General features: G+C 38.1%; 1 long non-coding RNA gene across 5 annotated transcripts in view; it reads right to left on the bottom strand.

The window, feature by feature from the left end:
- The window catches only part of LOC141278530 (uncharacterized), a 271211-nt gene extending 248624 nt beyond the window's left edge, over positions 1-22587 (bottom strand). For all 5 annotated transcript variants that reach the window (XR_012331296.1, XR_012331299.1, XR_012331298.1 and 2 more), the window contains exons 1-2: positions 22433-22587; positions 4805-4942 (exon numbers count right to left, since the gene is read on the bottom strand). This is a non-coding gene — a long non-coding RNA (uncharacterized lncRNA). The remainder of the gene's footprint in view (positions 1-4804; positions 4943-22432) is intronic.
- Between the last annotated feature and the right edge of the window lie 778 nt (positions 22588-23365).

The following is a 23365-nucleotide window of genomic DNA, read 5'->3' as shown; positions in this document are numbered from 1 at the left end:
CCTCCTCACAGTTTTGTTATAAGGACTGAATAAGTGGATGCATGTAAAGCATTTAGCATAGTGCATGGCACTGAGTCCAGACAGTCCCTGAGTTAACAATGGTTCAGCTTACAATTTTTTGATTTAGATGGTGTGAAAGCGATATGCATTCAACAGAAACTGCTGAATTTTGAATTTTGATCTTTTCCCAGGCTAGTGATAACGCAGTATGATACTCTTGTGATGCTGGGCAGTGGCAGCAAGCCGTAGTTCCCAGTCAGCTCTGCGATCAAGAGGGTAAATAACTGATACACTTAAAACCATGCTGCATCCATACGACCATTTCATTTTTCATTCTCAGTACACTATTCAATAAATTACATGAGATTTCAACACTTCATTATAAAATAGACTTTGTGTTAGATGATTTTGCCCAAGTGTGGGCTAATGTAAGTGTTCTGAGCACATTTATGGTAGGCTAGGCTGAGCTTTGATGTTTGGTAAGTTAGTTGTATTAAATTCATTTTGACTTAATGATATGTTCAACTTACGATGGGTTTCTTGGGTCATAACCCCATTGTAAGTCAAGGAAGATCTGTATATGAGCAAAAAATGATATTCTTGTTGTGATTGTTATTTACTACTCAGGAAAAAACAAACTTGTGAAAAAGATATTATTATCCTAATTTAAGAAAAGAAAACTGAGGCTCATACAAATTAAATATCATGTCCAAGTTAAACAGAGCTGGAAAGTGTTAGAACTGAAATTCAAATCCAGACCTGATGACATCAAGCCCATACTCCTTACACCATAAGAAGCTACTTGAATACCTCAACTGATGGCTGAAACTACTACTTCCAAAGGCAAGAATTTTTTCATGGCATACTTCCGACAGATAATAGTAATAGTCTGAGGCTGATTTATAAAGCAACTGTTGAAAGACCATTTGTTGAATCCTTACAAATGCCAGTTGCTACATGTAGCACTTCAGATAACATTGTTGACTGATTTGATCATTATGACAACCCTGCAGGTTAGCTGTTATTTTCCCTATTTATCAGACAAGGAAATTGAGGCTCAGCATGGTTAAATATGCTGCCAAACTTATACAATTAGTATGTGGTGGAACAGGTATTTGAACCCCTGACTTTCCAACTCCATCATTTGTGTACTTAGCCACTTTCTTGAGCCTCCGTTCACTGCTTCTGGTTTTTCTTAAGATGCTAATGAATTAAACACTTAGTTCTCTAGGTCAAGTTAACGTTTTGGTTATTTGGAAAAAGAAATGAAGTCATTATTTCCTAAGTTAAAATCTAAATTCCTTCAACACATCCAGACAGTGGACATGACCTCATTTTGAAGTCTTTTCGCCACCGAAGTCACTCCTCTCTGAATATGCAATTGACGTATTGGTCACTCAAACTGTGATGTGCTGAACTGTACCAGAGAGAGAGAGAGAGGGGACACCGAGCAGAGTCGGAGGCCCACTCCGACTTCCGCCCACAGGCAATAAGTGCTTCTAAATAGGTCCACACAGATGATTTATTGTCATATTAGTATTGTAGCCTGTTTTCTGTTTTAAAAGATAACATTATAAAGGAGGCTTTTTTAAAATTTGTTTTTCAATTATTTCTACCTTTGTGGTTTAAAGATAGCCTGGGGTAAACCAAAAAATTAATATTTGAAATTTTTGTGCTAATTTCTTCACAAGCAATTTTTGGTTCACACTTAGGTTTCAGACCAAAATGTATAATCTTTTAAAAGAGGGGATACATTTTCCATCCAGATGGGATATTGATAATCAAAGACTATTTGGGTATATTGGTAGTTATGTGATGGATCAGAAACCTGTTCTCACTCTTACTTGATATCCACCTGTACAGAGAAATGATGCAATATCCAACTAATATGAATCCTACCATTTCAGGTTTAATTTTGAGCTCCCTTTACTTCTTGAGGATAAATAAGCTTAATGTCCACATTTCATGGTTTTTTGCTTCTACAGGGTAAGTGGTTGCTGCCCAGAGTTTCCCTGAGACCATGTGAATTCTCTTAATTAAAAATGTTTGTGTTTTAGATTATGGAAAAAAAAAACCTCTTTAATAGGCATAATAATGTAGTCTTCCTTTTAAAAGTTTTAGCTTCTTTAATTTTAAATCATATGGAGTTGACTCAAGTCTCTAGAAATTGTCACATTATTAATGATGAAGAAATACTTCATAGCTGAAAACAAATGCGGTCATCTTTGGAAACTGATGAGATGTTTGAAGAAAAAAAAAAAAAAGACACTGGTATGGATCTAGAAATCATTCAGATTCTTTCTCATGGTCCTATTCCAAGATGACCAGAGGGTTGGATGCAGGGAACCAATCTGTCCTGGTTACTTTTTCATGAGAATTTCCACTGATCAGTGAGAAAAATGTGTCCAGTAATATGAGCAATGAAAAACAACATAGTTAGTGGAACTGTTGTTTAGTCTCCATGCCTTATCTTGACCAGCTTCAAAATATCATTGCATAATAAACTCTAAATTACTCATACAAAATCTCCACAATTTCTAGAACTTGCCTGGGAATTAAGGATTAGTAGCCCAGATTCTGACATTGATCTTTCTGTTTCTTGGACATTTAAATTTAAAGTTTGTTTTAGATTTGTTTAAAAAGTATTTTTGTAGTAGAAACTCTAGGTACTTTGGTCATTTCCTAACCTACTGGTGAACTTTTGAGTTACCACCTCCATATCCAGTCCTTCAAATTTTCTCTCCAACAGCACCCAGATATTCCTTTAAGGAATTCAATCGATTTCTAACTTGTACCTTTGACCCAACTCACCCCCATTATCAGAGTGGTTATTTCCGGGAAAACACATGTGACTCAACAAGAGCCAGTGAGAGAATGAATCCTATGGCTTGGGTGGGGACCACAGGATACTCTAAAGCAAAGAGAGATGAGGTCCTAAGGGAGAGCCAATAGCTTCTGGGAGGCGCCATGTGGCCTAAACCAACACTTCAAACCAACACCAAAACCAACACTTCAGGAAAGAGAAACAGAAATTGGAAAAATGCTGATATGTGTTAAGGCTTTGGACCAAGCTTGACTCCTCAGTTATGTGATCCATTAAATTTATTTTGTTATTTAAATCCCCTTTAATCACATTTTCAACAGCTTGTAGATAAATTTTCTGAGCCTCAGTCTTTTTGGTCGTTGTTCTTCTTTTTAATCAGTAAAGGGATGTTAATATTACCCACCTCATCAGGTATTTGTGATGATTGAATCAGATAACATCCGTAAAGCAGGTCGTATGTGCTGAGTATTCAGGAACTATTTAATCCTGCTTCCTTTCTTTTCCTCTCAACTCACAAACTTCTGGGTACTGATGTGTCAGATCACTGAATGATCCATCGACCCAGGGTGTTTTCAGAGAAGGGAGTGGTGTGGGATAAGGAGTGAAGTCATTACCAAGGCCACAGTTCCCAGTGCCTCTCCTTAGACCTGACCCTACCCTACTGTCTTTCCCAGGTAGCATTAGCGGTCAGCCAGGTTGATGTATGTCTGGTAGAAAAACACTGACAGCTCCTCAAGGTAAGTGGTAAAACAAGTAGCTAGACAAACTGGATTTTTCTAAGAAGGACATCACAGAGGGGCAACATTTAAACACCAATGGATATTCTGTTTTCCTGGGATATCAAACTTACTCAAGACAATACATTTCTAATGCAGATATTTAAAGATGGCTCTTAAAATTTTAGGAAGCTAGTGATTAAAAAGATGCCCAGTCTAAGCTATGTCAAATAATTACACTTAACTGTGAGGTAATTTTTTCATTCATTACACAATTTTGGAACAGGAAGAGATGAGCTCATTCAAATTCTTGTTTGATAAGAGGAGAGACAGAGGCCTAGAGTGGCGAATAGTGAGGTGACTTGCCCAAGCCCTGCAACCAGCTGAAAGCAGCGCCAGGTCTGCCAATGCCCAGTTAATGCTCTTTAAATAGATTGTGCTCCGCAACCCCCCGGCCTCTGCTTAGCAGACTCCACTTCACTTTCCCTTACAAACCAAGTGTCTGGCAGACACATAGACACCCGTCGGGTCTAACAAGCATAGCCAGTTTTCCCGAAGGTGGCACAATTGCCATCTGCGAGTCAGCATTGAGTCTCACGGACACATTTCCCTGCTGTCGCGCATGGACCAAGCAACTCACGTAGCAGGGCACGTCTGATGTCTCATACAGGGTTGGTTTCACAACCTCGGCACCACTCACATTTTGGCTGGATAATTCTTTGTTTAAGCAGCAGAGGGTGAAGTAGGGAGAAGCGAGGGCGCGTTGTAGGATGTTTAGCAGCATCCTTCTAACCTGCTAGATGCCAGTAGCATCGTTCCAGTTTCAAAAGCTAAAAATGTCTCCAGATATTGTCAAATGTCCCAGGCAAGGGGATGCAAAATCAATCCACTGACAGCCACTGCTATAGAGATGAGCCTTTTTGCACTGGGCTGTCCTGAAAATATTTTCCCTCGCAGTGCAGTTCTCAATGCAGGGAGGGGAAAGATTGGACATAAGATGTGATGTATGCTTGGGATTTGGAGTATCTCTTTTCAGGCAAATCAAAAAATTGTCAGTTCTACAGAACAGACTCTAATTCTTTACCTAATAGGTATTTAGGGTTGAGAGTGAAGACCAAACCTAAAAGGGTCCGATACCTTGTTATTATCACAAGAATAAGAAATTATACATTAAATAAGAAAAAAAAAAACTGGGAAGATAACTCCTATAATACAAGGGGATAACCAAAGGGAGTCTATGGAAAATAAGGGATTGAAAACTCACACATACTAGGTCCCCTTCAAATTTCTGGGCTTTCCTCTTTCTTGGATGTCCTTACAGAAGGAGCATACAATGTTTTCTCTCCTGACAACGTCTGCCAAGCTCCTCAGCGCCATGGGTGCGGAACTCTTAAGGCGGAAGCTGGATGAAATGACAGAAGAGAAAAAGGATAACAGTGAGATGTAGAAATATGGAAAAAAAGAAACATGAGAGGAAGCAGAAGAAAAAAAAAATAAAAATGAAAAGGGAGTAGGTATAAAGAAAAACTTGCCAGAGAATTCTAGCCCCAGTCCTAAACAAAATGTATTTTTTTAAATTAGACTTTCTCAGCATGGATTCTTTTGGGGGGAACTAATGTAAAATATTTCTCTTTCAGAAAGTCTTGCATCAAAACAGCAATTGTGTTGCTGTCATTTAGAATACTTAGCTATGTCAAATTCACATTATTAAATCTGATAGAACAAGAAATAATACCAAATACTGTATCAATCCTATATAATCAGTCCTTCTGAATATCATAATATGCTGCTGCTATTCCAAGCTGTCCTTGGAGATAGCTGCAGCCCAGCGATATACAAAAGGTTTCCCTTCAGCCTTTGTAATTGTCTAGGACAACACATTCTTACATTTTTAATCATCTAAAGCTTTTCAGATACACCAGCGTGCGCCTTCAATAGGACAATAAATGAGAACCAAGATTTCTAAGAGCCTGATGTTTCTTTCTTCTTGTGGTTGATAACATGCTGTTTCTGCCTTGTACTGGATACAGATGTGGAGCAGATAGCATAAATAGGGGAAAATAAGAAGGATATTCATGCGAGGGCCAGATTCATCTGAGAGTGAAAATAATTTCCTCAAACCAGGAAGCCTCTTTCTTAAAAAAAAAAAGAAAAGAAAAGAAAAAAGAGGGTATCCGTTCATTTTAAGTGCTGAGATAAGACAATTTAGAATGATTTTCACCTTGGCACAAAAATCTTCAGCAGAAACAGCACTCTTAGAAGAGAACTGAACGGCAATTCTTAGTAGGGACAGAAAGGAGCAGAGGTACATACAAAAACATGTAACCCTTCCAACCCCCAAAATTCTCTAGAATTATAAATCGGATTATGAATATGCCCCCCCATTGGGGGAGATACAGCATTAGTGATGTCACGTTACTTTAAAAGAAAGCTCTTGGTTCAGCTTTTCTACATAAATAATGAAGTAAATACATTTCCCACAAGTAAAGAAGTATCTCAGTGGTCCCCAAACCCGACTGGCAACTACAGTCAGTTTGATCCTTCCCTATACATCCTGACTCAACAGTTCTGGGGTGGGGTATGGAACTCTACTTCTCACAACCTCCTTAGATTATTCTGATGCTTTGTCAGGCTCAGAACCCGCAGGAGGATTCAAGTTAAGGGAACGTTTTTAAAATACCCTTGTATTTTTTAGCACTATTGAATATATTAAAAATGTCTCCATTTCCAAATATGTCACTCAATTTCATTCACTGCAAGGCCTTATGTGCCAGTGACCTTTAGAGGTCATACAGCATTTTGTTGAGCTGATGAAAAATGTTGACCTCTACTCCAGAAAAACACACATGCCTAGAAAGGTAAAAAATGTACACGCAATTTTAGGGTGTCTATAGATTGCTTAAATCCATCTAGGGAGAAGAACGCCTGTGTGAATGTTTGCACTTGTGGTTTCTGAGAGTTAATAGTTCAGTAACTCCCCCTCAAGTTATAGCACTTAATGAGAGCCTGTGTGTTTCTTGAAAGAAAGATGCTACACTTAAGGGACCAGGTTTAAGAAACAATGAGGAAAGCCACAGGCAGTAATGCACATACTACAAGAGCCTCTTAAGTGGTCCCTCTGCCTCCAGTCTTTTCCCCTCCAATCCATTCTCCACAACTCAGCCAGAGGAATAGTTCCAAAGTAAGCTTGACTATAAGCTGCCCATGTATAAAACACCTCAAGGTCATCCTTCTGCCTTAGGGTACCACCCTAGGTTACTTGCTGTAGTAGTGAAGGGTGAGGTACCACCTTCAATTCTTTTCATTGCCTTGCCCTTCAGCATCACTAGATGCTTGCTATTTATTTATTTATAAATGTTTTATTTTTTTAAACATTTTTATTGGAGTATAATTGCTGTACAGTGTTGTGTCAGTTTCTGCTGTATAACAAAGTGAATCAGCTATATGCATACGTATATCCACATATCCCCTCCCTCCTGCGTCTCTCTCCCACCCTCCCTATCCCACCCCCCTAGGTGGTTGAAAAGCACCAAGCTGATCTCCCTGTGCCATGCAGCTGCTTCCCACTAGCTATCTATTTTACATATGGTAGTGCATATACGTCCATGCCACTCTCTCATCTTTATTCCTGTCCTGTCCCTAGGTTTTTCAGAACCTTTTTTTTTCCCTTTAGATTCCATATATGTGTGTTAGCATACGGTATTTGTTTTTCTCTTTCTGACTTACTTCACTCTGTATGACAGACTGTAGGTCCATCCACCTCACTACGAATAACTCAATTTTGTTTCTTTTTATGGCTGAGTAATATTCCATTGTATATATGTGTCACATCTTTTTTATCCACTCATCTCTGTTGACGGACACTTAGATTGCTTCCATGTCCTGGTTATTGTAAATAGAGCTGCAATGAACATTGTGGTACATGACTCTTTTTGAATTATGGTTTTCTCAGGGTATATGCCCAGTAGTGGGATTGCTGGGTCATATGGTAGTTCTCTTTTTAGTTTTTTAAGGAACCTCCATACTCTTCTCCATAGTGGCTGTATCAATGTACATTCCCACCAACAGTGCAGGAGGGTTCCCTTTTCTCTACACCCTCTCCAGCATTTATTGTTTGTAGATTTTTTTGATGATGGCCATTCTGACTGGTGTGAGGCGATACATTATTGTAGTTTTGATTTGCATTTCTCTAATGATTAGTGATGTTGAGCATCCTTTCCTGTGTTTGTTGGCAATCTATATCTTCTTTGAAGAAATATCTGTTTAGGTCTTCGTCCCATTTTTGGATTGGGTTGTTTTTTCGATATTGAGCTGCATGAGCTGCTTGTAAACTTCAGAGATTAATCCTTTGTCAGTTGCTTCATTTCCAAATATTTTCTCCCATTCTGAGGGTTGTTTTCTCTCTTGTTTATGGTTTCCTTTGCTGTGCAAAAGCTTTTAAGTTTCATTAGGTCCCATTTGTTTATGTTTATTTCCGTTTCTCTAGGAGGTGGGTCAAAAAGGATTTTGCTATGATTTATGTCATAGAATGTCCTGCCTATGCTTTCCTCTAAGAGTTTTATGGTGTCTGACCTTACATTTAGGTCTTTAATCCATTTTGAGTTTATTTTACTGTATGGCATTAGGAAGTGTTCTAATTTCATTCTTTTACATGTAGCTGTACAGTTTTCCCAGCACCACTTATTGAAGAGCCTGTCTTTACTCCATTGCATATTCTTGCCTCTTTTATCAAAAATAAGGTGACCATATGTGCATGGGTTTATTTCTGGGCTTTCTATCCTGTTCCATTGATCTATATTTCTGTTTTTGTGCCAGTACCATACTGTCTTGATTACTGTAGCTTTGCAGTATAGTCTGAAGTCAGGAAGTCTGATTCCTCCAGCTCTGTTTTTCGTTCTCAAGATTGCTTTGGCTATTCGGGGTCTTTTGTGTTTCCATACAAATTGTGAAATTTTTTGTTCTAGTTCTGTGAAAAATGCCATTGGTAGTTTGATAGGGATTGCACTGAAACTGTAGATTGCTTTGGGTAGTATAGTCACTTTCACAATGTTGCTTCTTCCAATCCAAGAACATGGTATACCTCTCCATCTATTTGTATCATCTTTAATTTCTTTCATCAGTGTCTTATAGTTTTCTGCATACAGGTCTTTTGTCTCCTTAGTAGGTTTTTTCCTAAGTATTCTATTATTTTTGTTGCAACGGTAAATGGGAGTGTTTCATTAATTTCTCCTTCAGGTTTTTCATCATTAGTGTATAGGAATGCCAGAGATTTCTATGCATTAATTTTGTATCCTGCTACTTTACCAAATTCATTGATTAGGTCTAGTAGTTTTCTGGTAGCATCTTTAGGAATCTCTAGGTATAGATCATGTCATATGCAAACAGTGACAGCTTTACTTCTTCTTTTCTGATTTGGATTCCTTTTATTTCTTTTTCTTCTCTGATTGCTGTGGCTAAAACTTCCAAAACTATGTTGAATAATAGTGGTGAGAGTTGACAACCTTATCTTGTTCCTGATCTTAGAGGAAATGGTTTCAGTTTTTCACCTTGAGAACGATGTTGGCTGTCATATATGGCCTTTATTATGTTGAGGTAAGTTCCCTCTATGCCTACTTTCTGGAGGGTTTTTATCATAAATGGGTGTTGAATTTTGTCAAAAGCTTTTTCTACATCTACTGAGATGATCATATGGTTTTTCTCCTTCAATTCATTAATATGGTTTATCACATTGATTGATTAGCATATATTGAAGAATCCTTGCATTCCTGGGATAAACCCCACTTGATCATGGTGTATCAACCTTTTTAATGTGCCATTGGATTCTGTTTGCTAGTATTTTGTTGAGGATTTTTGCATCTATGTTCATCAGAGCATCATTAGAGGCTTTAAAAAATACTGATGCATTGGATACCACCCCTCAACCAGTTACTTTAAAATCTCTGAGGGAAAAGATGAGAAAATCAAAGGGGGTGGGGGTTCTAGCATTAAAAAAGAGAAGGGAAGCGGATGAATGAGGAGGGGAGGAAAGCAACTCCTGAAGAGATTCAGTTGTACAATGAGTCAGGACTGAACTGCTCCCAGCCCAGGACCCACCATGCTACATCTGGCCTCTAGGCTTTCTATGTGTTCTTCCTTCTGCTTACAACAGTTTTCTCTTTGTTTCTTTACTAAGCTAACCCTACCCTTCCTTATTTCTGAAATCAAAATTCCCGGGGCTGGATTTCTTTTCCCTAATATGTGCCGTCAGTGGCTCATCTCTATCTGACTACATCATAAGCAGTTTAAAAGTAGTAGGGAGGTTTGGTGTTTTGTTTTGTTTTTATTTGTTTCCAGTTCTAGAACCAGAGCCTAGTACTAAATCTAACACACAACATAGCCACTTATAAGTATTTGATGAATAAGAAAAAATTCAGGATCCACATATTAGTATATTCAGATTACACCACAGTTTAATGGTTCTTTACTTGGAAGGGCATGTGATACCTCAACATGGATACTTGATGGTGTAGAAGAGAATTTTTCTGTTTGCTCTGATCTCTCTTAGAAGATAGTAGCCAGAAAGGGAGATTAAACATATCTCAGTTTGTTGTTCAAGCTCTTCCTTTTTAAAATTATCCTTCTAAGACTTCTTCCTGGCATCTAAAGGAAGCTGGAAATACTGTAGTTTATCATCCAATAAATATTAGTTATTTAAGTGACTGAATGAGTGAACAAGTTTCAGTTTGTGAAACTTGGGTCTACAGGCCTATAGCTTATGAACCTGCAATGTGTGAAAAGCATATCTCTCAAGTACATTTGGTCTGAAGTTTCTCTACAAAGACAACTTGATACTTGTTATGGTAGGTAATTTTGTAATAACAGTATCACTTTGGACATTTTTCTTAGAATAGACAATAGAGAACGTTTTTTGAGCACTCTCTATATGTCACTTACTTTTCCAAGGACTTCAGATATATTAACTGATTCTTTTTTTTTTAAATGAAGTATAGTTGGTTTATAAAATTGTGTTAGTTTCAGGTGTACAGCATAGTGGGTTGTTTTTTCTTTTTCAGGTTATAATCCATTATAGGTTATTACAAGATACTGGGTAAAATTCCCTGTGCTATACAACTCATTAATTTTTTACAACTTAAAAAGAAGCTTCCATTATGATCTCCATTTTACAGGTAAGGAAACTTAAGCACAAAGAGGTTGTTTAACTTCCCTAGAATTATATAGCTATTAAATAGAAGAGTCAGAAGTCAAATTCTAGCATCCTGGCTCCAGAGCCCATGTTTTTGGCCACTTCACTAGACTACCATTTAAAAGACAGCAGCAAGACTACAACACTGTTTATTTTATGAAATGTGTATTCCATCAGAATCCATACCTGCAATTGGATTTCAAATTTTTAGGGAGGAAACTAAACTTTTCTCCTCTGTGGCCTGGCTAAATAGAGGGCTGGCTAAGTTTTTTTCTAGAGAGAATTTATCAATATGCATCTTTTCATAGGCTTTAAAATCTATAATAAAACCCCATGTTTCTATGGCCTTATTCTTCTTAGGTCAGGGAATACTTTTTGTCATTCATTACAAAATGTTTCTCTTCCTTCCCAAATAGAGAGACAGCAAGAAAAAGAAGTTAAAAAAAAAGAAATAAAGATAAGAATGGAATGTATAAAAATTGGAGAACAGAGATCTAAAACATAATGCCCCCCTAATTTTTTAAACTATAATTTTAATGTTATAATATTTTTGAGACCCTATGTACCAGTTAATGTGCTAGGTGCTGGTAATCTGTGAACACGCCTGATCAGGTCACTTGCTAATTAATAAGTAAAGATATCACAGAGATAATTTCAGATAGTGATAAGTGCTATGAAGAAAATAAAACAAGGTGTTTTGGTAGAGAGTGAGTAGATGGTGGGGTTATTTTCATTAATAAGAAGTGACCCCCAAAAATGTAGGATGTAAAATTAATCATTTGGAGCTGAGATTAGTTAAGGGTTTTGGTTACAAAAGAAAGCATATTTCACTCTCTGAGTTGTCTTTAAGTTTTACCTGAAACTAAATTTCCATCAAACTTTAAAATTCTCTTTTTGGCTTTTCATATTTTGTACCTGTAATACAAAAATGTCAATCAGTCTATTTTTTTCCCTTCCAAATGATGTCAGACCTGCAATTTGGGGAAATTTTATCTCTGTGATGTTTTCTATCAGTCGGTGAATTTTTCATGGAAATGTTTTTGAATAGTGGTATTCCCAACCTCATCAATTTAACTGAAAGACTAAGAATAATTAATTGGAAGTAAAATAAGAGAATGGGTATTTTTGTGTAGATATTGCTTAATTTTACTTATAAGTCTGAACTAGTTCTTGAATATCACTATCATCCTATCGGAAAATAAAAAATGAAGATGAAACTAGTGATGTTTTAATAACTCACAAATTTACAGCTTGTATGATTAAAATATGGAAGAGTAAATTTGCACATTTCCATAGTTTAATTAAAAGTTTTTAACTATTACAGAGTTTAAACCTGAAAAACTGAAAATAAGTTCACTGTGATTTTTCTTATCTTCAGTTGTTTTCTATCGCTATTTCCTCCAACTATGTTTCAAATCAAAACTACACCTTGGTTAAACATTTGACACTTGAGTCACTCCTTAAAATAGAATTTCTTTCCTGGGTTGTCTATTATTCATTCTGAACGGGATTAGGCATTTTGGCTACATACAAACCCAAAGGTTTCACGTTGGTCCCTTTTGAAAGATGTAGTATTATACACACTCCCTGTCTTTAAAATAATAATGGCCAAAACAGAAACAACAGCCTTCACAATGCCATATCAGGAATTGTTCTCTACGGTTCAGTAATTACAGTATGTATTTTGTGAGACAGCCCTTGAAAACGGCTCAGAATGCTTCCATTTTTCCTTTGGACTGCAATATATTGTTGGTAATAAAATCTATGAGTTCTGCCAAATACAAAATTGCAAATTGAGACTGTACAGGGACTGCCAATCCAATCTGTCACTGTTTATAGTTACCATCGTTAGTTTTAGGCTACAACTAAGGCTGAGACTCTATATTAGGCTTCTGACAGGCTGAATACATATTTGCTTGGTAATTACACTGAAGGATGTATAGCACTCATGTGGTATTTTTACTGAATGTGTATTGCTGATAAATAGAGATGACTGAAATTGTGTAACATGTGACATACCAAAGGTCTACATAACAGCACCTTTACAAGGTTTCTCTTTTGGAGATTAACTAGTATTACTTACTGAGAATTCAAGGTTGTAAAGTATAAAAACAAAAATTAACATTTATCCAGTAATTTGCAATTTAGAGTGTTTTCCTTCCCACCTAATTATTGGACTCTCACATTAATACTTTGAGATAGGCACAAAGAATTCAGTGCCCAGTCAGGAAGACAGAAAAGCCATGACTTGGATCCAAGAACATGGACTTCAAGTTAGAATGTGCCGAGGCCAAGGTGTTTACCTCAGTGTTCAAAGTTCAGAAGTGTATATTACCTTAACGCCTTTCTAGAAGTGAAAATCAGTAAAGTTAAGTCTAGAGACCAATGCTGACCTAAAACAAATAGATTGTCAGTTATTATCCAGCAAAACTGGGTTCATGTGGGATCAGCAAAGAATTATATTTCAGGGTCTGCAATAATGGTGAGCCACGTGCAAGTCCTTGCAAGTCAAGGGGAGAACTCTTTTCATAGAGAGGAAGAGGAAGTTGGGAGGGCTGTAGTAAACAAAGAGGCCATGGGTTTTCATTGGCTAAGTCCTTGCCAGGAAAGAGGAGACTTTCTTCTTCCAATTGAGCTCTGCTATTGCTACGTAAGAGCTCCCCCTTCTGGTCATTCCACTCTATTTATCTGAGATTTCTATTCATTAATTTTCTACACCAATGCGTTATATGCTGGCAAGGAGCTCTGAATAGTAGGTTTTAAAGTTTGGCTTATCATCTATTTTAAAAAGAAAGAAAAAGAGAGAGGGGGAATGGAAGGAGGGGAGAAAGAGAGAGGGAGCGAGGGAGGAGAGAGGGAGAAAGGAAGAAAGAAAGAACACTTTATTGCCTGTGTAACATAAAATCGTTCCACACACTGAGCATTTCGCGTTCTAAAGGGCATGATCTTATTTTCAAGACTTCTAGTGAGTTCTCAGTACGGTTTCTAACCCCTCCCTGACTCTAAACTCTCTGTGCTCCAGTTTTTCCACCTATAAAACTATACATGCACACATACACACACACATGCAATACACTTCAATATTATTATAAGGATCAGCTGAGACAAGCCATTAAAAGGGGGACCTCTTTCCGTCTTTTTGTTTTCCTTTATGATGTGTGCATTTTAAGACTATCCAAACTGAAATATATCTGTGCACTGTTTCAGTAACAGGGACCTGATTACAGAATTACACTGAATTAGGAAAAACAGATTTTGACACTGCTCTGCCCAAAACCACTGTCCTCCTGCGGCATGTCTCCCAGACCAGCAAGAGTTCTCTACATCAGGGGCCAACTGGATGAATGCCAAATACTCTACAGGGTAATCCTGCCCCAGCTTTTCTGTTTTAAATAGGACCTATAAGTGACTGTGAATTAAAAATTACTATTCAGAGGGCCTAAGTATAGTTTCTGTTTTTATAATAGGTAAATCAAATTCCACATCAGAAGCTTAGCTAGGTTGGTTGTTTTCAGAGTATGATGATTAAGGGACTACGTATGTTATGATCTGAATTCCTTGAGTAAATGGTAATAGCTTTGGATAAGGCAACAATATTCATTATCTTGAAAACTTTTCTGTTACTAATCTGTTCAATATTAGTTGGTCTGTTCATATTGACTTCCGCATTCTGTAGTTAATTTAACCTGAAAACAGAGTAACATTTGCAGTTACAAAAATAATAATTTAGCTAACATTCTGTGTGCTTGCTAAGTGCTAGGCGCTGTCCTCAGCAATTCACATGAATTAACTCATTTATTCTCACAACCATCCTGTTACACCTTCTTACAGGCAATAAAACTTAGGTTTAGAGCAATTAAGTAACTGTCCCAAAGCCTTACTTCTATATGTGACTTTCTGGAATTAATTTAGCATTAAAAATATAAAGCTGTTACCTCTGTATATTTTTTTGTCAAGAAAACAGTTACCATTCTGATTCTTAACCAAAATTAAAGATAATAATTTTGTTCACAAATTGTTTATAAAGTCATAGTAGTGGATTAATCCTTTTAGAGCCTTTCTTATGGCTCCGTTTACACAATTGTGTTTAAATATGTAGATAATCAAATCCACCGTATTGGGAAGGGGCCTCTAGGGCATCAGAACCTTTATATGAAATGAACTAGTAAGTTAAAGTTGGTGAAGAGATATAAAAAAATTTCAGTAGTAATAAGAGTGTTGCTCCTGTTCTCTCTTTCCTGGTTTTACCTTATTCTTTCTTTGTAAGAAAAAGAGCAGTCTTGTAATATGTAAACTGACTTTACTTTAGAGAAGAGGCCTTTCATTACCCTAGGGAGTTGGTGTTAATATGCATTCAAGGGCTTCCCTGGTGGCGCAGTGGATAAGAATCTGCCTGCCAAGCAGGGACGTGGGTTCGATCCCTGGTCCGGGAAGACCCCACATGCTGCAGAGCAACTAAGCACGTGCGCCACAACTACTGAGCCCGCGCTCTAGAACCCGTGAGCCACAACTATTGAAGCCCACGCGCCTAGAGCCCATTCTCCTCCACAAGAGAAGCCACTGCAATGAGAAGCCCGCTCACCGCAACGAAGAGTAGCCCCCGCTCGCCACAACTAGAGGAAGCCCACGTGCAGCAACAAAGACCCAACACAGCCAAAAGTAAATAAATAAAATAAAAAATAAAAAAATATGCATTTAATAGTTTACAATGAATTGTGTTTTGAACTACTGCTTTTATTTTTCCAAAGAGGGTATCCAAGGATTGTTTGTCCATATCCACTTTGCCAAGAGGACAAAACCATACCCACAGCATTCATTCAATGCAGTGGTCCATTGAAACGGATCTCCCTGGATGGTCATAATACCAAAGCTCTCTTACACAGATGGATGTGGTTAGGCTGAGAAATTGAACAGGTGCTGATGATTCCACAGTAACGATCCCTTGTTCTTCAGGTGTTTCTTGTATCTGAGTCTTACTTTAAGGCCAGGATGATTTACTGGTGGAAACAAGACCAGTATTCTGGTTTTCAGTCTCAGTTTTGCCATGGAGAAAGCCTTTGAAAGGCAATGTAACCACCATCTCTACTGCAATTAACATTAAAGAAACTTTCAGATGATGCAAAAAGCTACACCAGTTTCTAAGAGTGCTTTCCCCTGCCTTATCTGATTTTATTTTCTTGTCTGTAAATTAGGAATGCTTCTAATTTACCATAGTGGTGGCCTGAAAATGGTCAAATGGCTGCAAAGTGAAGCTGCTAGTGCTACCATATGTTTTTTATGATGACTACTGTCGAGATTTCAACATTGTTTTCAAAGTAAGCTCATGCATACTGGTAATTTTCACAGATCCCTTAAGGGAGCATACTGTGCTTCTAGAAATCTCACCTATGGTCCCTCTAGGACTGTAGTTCTCAAACTTTTGCATGCATCAAAATCACCTGGAGGGCTTATTAAACTACTGATTGCTGGGAAGCATCTCTAGAGTTTTGATTCAGTAGATCTAGAGTGGGGCCCAGTAATTTGCATGTCTAGCAAGTTCTCAGATGATGCTCATGCTACTGGTCCAAGGACACTTTGGAACCACTGATCTAGGAAATGCTAGAGATATATTTGTTGGGGTTATTATGACCATCCAGTGAGGTCCATTTCGAAGGGCCACAGCATTGAATGAATGCCATGAATATGGTTTTGTCCTCTGGGTAACGTGGATATGGACAAACAATCCTCGGGTACACTCTTTGGAAAAATAAAAGTACTAGTTCAAAACATTTGTTGTAAACTATTAAATGCATCTTAATACCAAGTCCCTAGGGTAATGAAATAAAGATCATAGAATGTAGGTGGGGTGGAGGTGGCAGATGGAGAGGAATATTTGTAGGTTTAAGACTGTTTTAAATGTCAGCTCTTCAGTATTTTTTAACCAATCCCAGAAGACCATGCAGCTGAAAGGAAAGACAACTGACAGAGAGGAGAAACAATTCTAACAAGAGCTGAAGTAAACAAGGATGCATTTCTTTATCTCTCTCTAGTGGAAAATATTCAGTAGATCATAAGAATTATAGATTAGTGCTATCATCCAATTTTCAAAAATAATCTGAATCTGTACAATTGTTCCATTTTTCTCAAGATGAAAAGAGAAAGTTATTTTCTGCTCAATTTTTCTTTGTAAAAATGTTCTTGTATAAAAGTCTGAAAAAATGAAAAGTGTTATCCCAACTCTTTTTTTTTTTTTTCCCCAACTCTTCTTAATGTATAGGTGCTTCTTAAGGGTACAGTTTCACAAGTCACAAAATTTTCAAGTGGCATCAAATTTCATATTTTTTCATAAACCGCCCTTGTAATAATACCTAGAAACAACATCTCTGAAAAGTTAAAAGCTACTCCTATATTTTTATATCACTTATTCTCAAAATACCTCTGGGAGGATGCAGGCAAGGTATTATTAAACCCATTCTACAGGCAGGACAACTGAGGTCTAGACTGCTTGCATCACCTAGCAAACTAGTGGGGCAGAGTCTGTTATTACACACTTGTTTTGGGATTTTAACAACCTTCGTTCATTTTAAAGCCACATGTTATGTACTATTAGAATAAAAAGTGTTCTATTTTTGAATCAAAGCTTTGTAAAATGCCACGTTATTTAATCCTAACTGATCTTGGTGAGCTTTTTTTCTTACTATTAGCACATTCTTATTAACTCTTTTCTCTGTTTTAACAAAATTACATATACCATACTCATTTTTATAATGATATTATTTTGACTTTTTCTTCTTATAAAACTGTGACAATTTTAGAAAATATTTAAAATAAAAATATTACAAATAAAAATAACCTATCATCCTATTACCCAGAGATGTCTAACAATGCCACTTTGTGAACATCCATTTATTTTTCTATAAGATCCTTTAAGATGGAAAAGGATTTTAATACTTTTATATTAAAAATATATGCTGAAATTCTTTCTATGGTATGAATACTTCTTACGACCTTCCTTCTGATAAATGTTATTGAAGTACAGCAGACATGCAGAAAAGTAAACAAACATCAGTGTACTGTTTGATGAACATTCACAAAGTGAACACACCCATGTATCAGTCTGAGACCAAGAAAAGAATACTGACAGAACTCCAGAAGCACTCCGTGCTCTGTGCCCATCTCTAGTCATGAGGCATTCCCAAAGTTGTCCATTAGTGATTTTTGCCTCATTTTAACTGGATATAAATGACATATAGTATATACTCTTTTGTGTCAGGCTTCCTTTGTTCACCTTCGTGTTTATTAGATACATTCATACACAAACCCTTCTTAGTGGCTGCACAGTATACTATTTAATGGATTACTATGATTGACTTCAGCATGAAAGCTCTTCTATGGGACAATTAAGACACTGTGAATTTCTGTCATAAACAATGTTGCTATGAGCAGCCTTATTGATTTGTTCACATTCTTATACAGTCTGTAGGATAAGTTCCTAGAAATGGAAATGCTGGTTGTAAAGATATCCATGATGTTAAGACTTTTGATGACTATTACCAGCTTGTCCTTTAGAGTAGTGAAAATATACTTCCACCAGTAGCATGGGAGAGAGCCTGTTTTCCAATATCTTCTCCATCAGTTCATGTTACAATTTTCTTTAATCCTTGAAGTTCTGATGGTTTCTGGTCTCAGTGTTCTAGCGCTATTAATAGCAATATTTCTCAATTCAAATCTTGAATTATTTCAGAGAGACAAGGACCAGCTTTTCTTTTTAAAGTTAAGTTACCTTTATATAATATGGTATTTGTATGCTCCGGACATTTTGTTTAGTGTATTACTCTGCAGTTACTAATGCTTCTTAAATGCTAACAGACATCATGATGTAGGATTCCTCGAATGTGTACAGCCTGACCTAGCTAAATATCTCACTTCTCAAAAATGTATTGTTCCAGGGTGTGAAAGGAAATATAAATACTGTGTTCTTTATGTCTGTATTTTAATCGCTTTCTATTCCCTTAAATATAGAGATTTACTAGTCTAAGTAATAATTACTGCCCCGTGTTTTCATAACTTGAATGTTTCCTTCCCTAAAGTCTTTTTTTTTTTTTTGCCGTACGCGGGCCTCTCACTGCTGCGGCCTCTCCCGTTGCAGAGCACAGGCTCCGGACGCGTAGGCCCAGCTGCCATGGCTCACGGGCCCAGCCGCTCCGTGGCACGCGGGATCCTCCCGGACCGGGGCACGAACCCACGTCCCCTCCATCTGCAGGCAGACTCTCAACCACTGCGCTACCAGGGAAGCCCCCTAAAGTCTTTTTAAAGAACTTTTTTCTTATTCTGAAAATAACATTACTGTGTGAAAATATAGATAAGTCAGAAGAAAACGAAAATCATCTGTATTCCCTCTACCCCATTGCTTGTTTGTTTCCTATGTCTCACTGCAGTCTTTCTGTTGCACATTTATAGAATTATTTTTCACAAAAAATGAATTGTACTGTACACGCTGTTTTGTAACCTGCTTTTCCTTCTTAATATATCATAGACAGTTTTCCATCCAATCATTTCTTGATCCAAATAACATCACTCACTCAATTAGTGTGTTATATACTCACATATTCTCTTCAGAGTGCTTTGTAATCACCAAACTGTAAAGAAGGTGAAAGTTCCTTCTTCTTGTGGAATTATCTGGCAACTACTGTGTTTAGTGTTGAAAGAGTCTTGGTATCCTGGGACCCAGGGCGCCCAGGTGAGAAGGTGTTTATTGATGTGATTCTCCAGGCTCTAGCCCATGCCCCACACCCCACCTCATTTTGCTCCTAGCACCTCTGTCTGACCAAAAGGAGAAGCAGCAATCCACCTTCTTGACTTTCAAGTACATTTCAGTTTCCAGTCATGAATCCTGAATGCAGAGATCTGCAACTTTCTTGGATCTCTGCTAAACAAGCTACTTTTGGGAAGCAGTCAAATGGCAACATTTGTTTCCCAAAGCGTCACTGTTGTTTTAACTTCATTTATAAGCATGCCATGCTTATCAATTAGGAGTGCTGTCTCCACTCATAAAATGTCTAAGCTGATGGTACAATGGTTAGTTAACTTAAAAAATAGGCAATTACTGTATAAAACATACGGTTTTAAATTAAATTAGTTAGGATTTGGAATGGGACCAGTAGTTTTCTAATTAAATGTGGGTCTGGGGGGCAGGGAGCTTATTACTGTAGTTCTACAGCAGCATAATTATTTTCAGGAATATTCCTTTCTAGTTAACCTAACAGAAACTAGTGTATATTTTTAGTTGTTTTACTTTGTATACTTGAACAGACAATCCAATGAGAGACACTGACTCCCTGATTTAACTTTTTGCCCAGAAGAAGAGAGGTAACTTATAAAACTTGGGTTCAGCCAGGGGGAAAAAAAAGAAGCTCTGTGAAGATCAACTACGATTTATTTACCAGGCCCAGTCAATGTTCGAGTATCTTACAGGGTGTTAAGCGTGACAATATGTGTTTGAAAAGTTTGAATACACAAATCATTAGGTCCAGAACTAAACTTGAGATGAAAGGTCACTGCTTTTTTCCACCAAGCCATCTAACCTCTAGTTTAAGCACAAGTATAAAACCATCTGCTTACCAGGAGGCCCAGGAGCTCAAAATCCATTAACACCATATGTATCAACAGAAGTGTGACTTCAGAGCCTCAACTGTTTTCAGTTTCTTCATCATTATCTGCCAGAAACTTAGCTGGGATGCTTTCCCTTTCCTTCAAATGCATTGAATTTCAGTTTAATTATGCAAGTCCCTTTCTTATTAAGTAATTACACACATTTTTCTCACCTGTGTGTCTATATTTCAGAACTAACTGCTTCATTTTGTTGAAAATTAACCAAAAAGGGGGAAAAAGGATTTTATTTTCAATTTCCCTTCTTCTTCCCTTGGGGAACTAACACATCTTTCAATACATCACAAGATAAAGATGCTGACTCAGTCTCTTAAATAATCCCTGAAGTCTCCGGCACAGCCCTTAATGAGACAGAGTTTGCTGTACAAGAAGTTGTTTTATTAAGTGAGCGAAAAATAACTTTTCCTCCTCCAAAAGTGCCCTTAGTGAAATAATTTAAGTCTGAAGCCAAACCCTCCTATACTTATCCCAAAACACAGGGAAGGTCAAACAACACAATTTCAAAATGACAAAATGGCTACTTAGTTGGAAATCATACTTTGGAAATCTCACCCAAAATGGGAGGTTAACTGTGGTCAACATATGAAAGTAAAGTGCTCGCCAACTGGAAAAAAAAAAAAAGACAAATCAAGCAGATCTTCAGAGAGCAAGGAAGAAAAAAAGTGGGAAAACTTCTTATACAGTTCATAATGATTGTGCCTTATTTATGTGGATGGAGGTTTTGTCCAGATAATCTTTCGCATTTGTGGCTTATAAAACATAAGCATTTTTATATCAATTACCTCATTCAATCCTCAAAACAACCTTAAGAATGAGGCAAAAAATAAATTACCTCCCCCAAATTACAGATATGTGATCTGCAGTTCAGGATTATTAAATGGCTTGTCCAAGGTTCTATGTGGTTGGTCAGTGGTACATGACCACTGACTTTGAATAAGTCCTGCCCTACTGCCTTTTTAAATTAACTGACAGAAGATTATTTATAGTATAGAGGTTCTTCCCACGCTATAGTGACTCAGCTGTATCGGTGGAACAAAGGGAGGTTAAGAATTATTGGTATATATATTCTACATAAAATGTTAAATTCAAGTGGTTAATTTCAGCCTGCTCCAACCAAATCTTTCAAAGATGCTTACATTCACACAGTAACCACAGATATTTAAGTTCCTCTTTTGTTTATGGCGACACTGGCTGATTGAAGTTTCACTGATTGGTCTTTTTGCCTGCTGGCAGAACAATCCAATGGCAAAACAGCAAGAGGGGAAGGGAAGAAAATAAAATATCTGTATATTTTGAAAACTCAAAAATAAAACTTTGATATTATGGATTGACTATGAAGTAGCATCACCCTGAGGATTACTTATTGATCTACTAGCTGACTACCAAGGAGTCTCTTAACTTGTCTTCCAGTCTTTTCTCTTCCCTGCTTCCCTCAAGCGTATAAATTGGGGGCAGATTATTCCAGCTGTAGTCACTTTGTGCAAAGGCTTCCATAAGCTGGCTAAGAAAACATAAACTCTTCACCCTGGTATTCAAGACCTCTCCAAAGTAATAATACCTATCATTTATTAAACACCTATTATAGAACAGACATCTCAAAACGATCCTGGTAAATGTATGATTAGGTTAATTTTAGAAGGGAGAAAACCGAGGCTGAGGGAGGTTAAATAACTTTCGCTAGGTTGGGTATTTATCCAGTGGTGGCACCAGTGTCCCAGCTCAGGCCTGCTTAACTCCAAAGTCCAGCCTGCCAGTCTAGATTTGTTTCTGACCACTAGGCCATACGTAGCCTAAATTAACACTAGCCTGCGGTGCTAGTTTGCAATCGTTCCTAGCCCTATCACAGTTCTGTGCTGTTGTGGCGGAGTTTTTCCACCTGGAATGTTCTCCCCAATCCTACTGCCTATAGAAATGTTAGTTCTTCAGGATGAATCTCAAACATCACTCCCTCTCCTTGAAGTCTTTGCTGAATCTTATCTCCAGCGACCTCTCACACGTAAAAAAAAATCTCCCTCTTCTTTGAATGCTTTTAGATTTTTGCATAATTCTTCTGGCACTTACCTTCTTCTTTTATTGTGGCTCTTTTCCTGTCCTCATGAAAAGTTTGCAAGCTTCTCGAAAACAGGAACTTGGATTTATTCATTACTCATATCTTTATATCCCTAGCAGAGTTTCCGTGTAGCAGGGATTCAGAGCTTCCGAATATAGATTTGTGATGTTGAATAAGAAACACTGCCTAGTTGTAGCCCAACCAATGAGAAGCCTCCATACTTTGGACTCCCAGCTTCCACCAATGAACTCTTTTGTTATTACAGCCCTGCCCAGCTACCTCCTTTTCCCTATAAAAGCAAGTTCTGGATTTGACTAGGATCAGCTGTAGTTCAGAAACGTAGGTTGGCAACTTCTTTGGCTGTTTCTGAATAAACTTGCTTTTGCTAGTAGAAAAAAAGAAAGGAAAAGAAATACTACGTAGGATGTACTGTATGGAAGACACAGTTTCTCAGTCCACCTCAGGCCGGGCCTGGGGTCCTGCGGCTTCCCCTCAGGCTCTCTCACACGCTCTCTGTGCGGACTACGAACCCCTCAGAAGCCCCTGGGCTTGGGGCAAGGGGGACTCCTCCGCGGCTGGTTCCCGCCAGCCCTAGTGCGATCAGCCGGTGTAGGCGGCAGGGTCGCCCTGGGAGACAGCCGGCGCTGGCGCCGCGCCGAGCGGGCAAGGAGGGGCCTCCCCGGGCTTGGGCCCCGCCATGGCCTGGAGCCAGAGCTGGGACGCTCGGCCGGAGGCCCCGCCGACCCGGTTGCCAGCCCCCATCATGCCTTGGACGTTTTCAAGGGTCCATCAAGAAGACCCTGTCGGTCCCTGCTACAGTGGTACCCGGGCCACTTCCTGCAGGAGAGGCTGAGCCTGGAGCATCTCAGCTTGGACCTGTACCAGATCCCTGGGTCCCTCGCCGAGGTCCCCCGTGACAGAAAGGTAAGAGCTGCTGGCGACCA

This window comes from Tursiops truncatus, chromosome 4, assembly GCF_011762595.2.
Source record: "Tursiops truncatus isolate mTurTru1 chromosome 4, mTurTru1.mat.Y, whole genome shotgun sequence".
Classification (NCBI taxonomy): Eukaryota; Metazoa; Chordata; class Mammalia; order Artiodactyla; family Delphinidae; genus Tursiops; species Tursiops truncatus.
Note: the sequence above shows the minus strand (reverse complement) of the source record. Positions and strands in the feature narration are given on the sequence as shown.